Here is a 1,121-nt window from a genome sequence, read left to right on the forward strand (position 1 = left end):
CCATCCATCCATCCATCCATCCATCTATCGTATCTATCTATCTATCTATCTATCTATATATCTATCTATCTATTCTTCTATCTGCCTGCCTGCCTGCCTGCCTATCCGTCTGTCCATCCATCCACCCACCCACCCACCCACCCACCCACCCACCCATCTATCTATCTATCTATCTATCTATCTATCTATCTATCTATCTTCTATCTGTCTGCCTGCCTATCCGTCCGTCCGTCCGTCCGTCCATCCATCCATCCATCCATCCATCCATCCATCTATCATATCTATCTATCTATCTATCTATCTATCTATCTATCTATCTATCTATCTATCTTCTATCTGCCTGCCTGCCTATCCGTCCGTCCGTCTGTCCATCCACCCACCCACCCACCCACCCACCTATCTATCTATCTATCTTCTATCTGCCTGCCTGCCTATCCGTCCGTCCGTCCGTCCATCCATCCATCCATCCATCCATCCATCCATCCATCCATCCATCCATCCATCCATCCATCCATCTATCTATCTATCATCTATATCTATCTATCTATCTATCTATCTATCTATCTATCTATCTTCTATCTGCCTGCCTTCCTGCCTATCCGTCCATCCATCCATCCATCCATCCATCCATCCATCCATCCATCCATCCATCCATCCATCCATCCATCCATCCATCCATCCATCTATCTATCTATCTATCTATCTATCTATCTATCTGTATCTCTCTATCTCTATCTCTCTATCTCTCTATCTCTCTATATCTATGTCTATCTATCTATCTCTATATCTATCTATCTATCTATCTATCTATCTATCTATCTATCTATCTATCTATCTATAAAGTTTTTTGAAAGTGGAGTGGAAGAAAAAATAACCACTTTGAACGGGCTCAGGAGCTAGATCTCTTCAGTGTAAGATAAAAGCACTCTAAACATGCTCAAAAGTTATTTATCCGCCTAGCAACAGCCAACGTGATTCTTCTGGAGGGAATCAGCACTCTGTGTATGCTCAGAATTAACGTTCGGTGCGAACGGAAGGAAAAATAAGCACTTTGGGCGGGCACAGAAACTAGAACCCTTGAGTGTGAGGAAAAGGGGCACTCTGAACATGCTCAGAGGCCT

Source organism: Thamnophis sirtalis, unplaced genomic scaffold (assembly GCF_051295495.1).
Source record: "Thamnophis sirtalis isolate CommonGarterSnake01/CBP01778 unplaced genomic scaffold, rThaSir2_p1.2 scaffold_4, whole genome shotgun sequence".
Classification (NCBI taxonomy): Eukaryota; Metazoa; Chordata; class Lepidosauria; order Squamata; family Natricidae; genus Thamnophis; species Thamnophis sirtalis.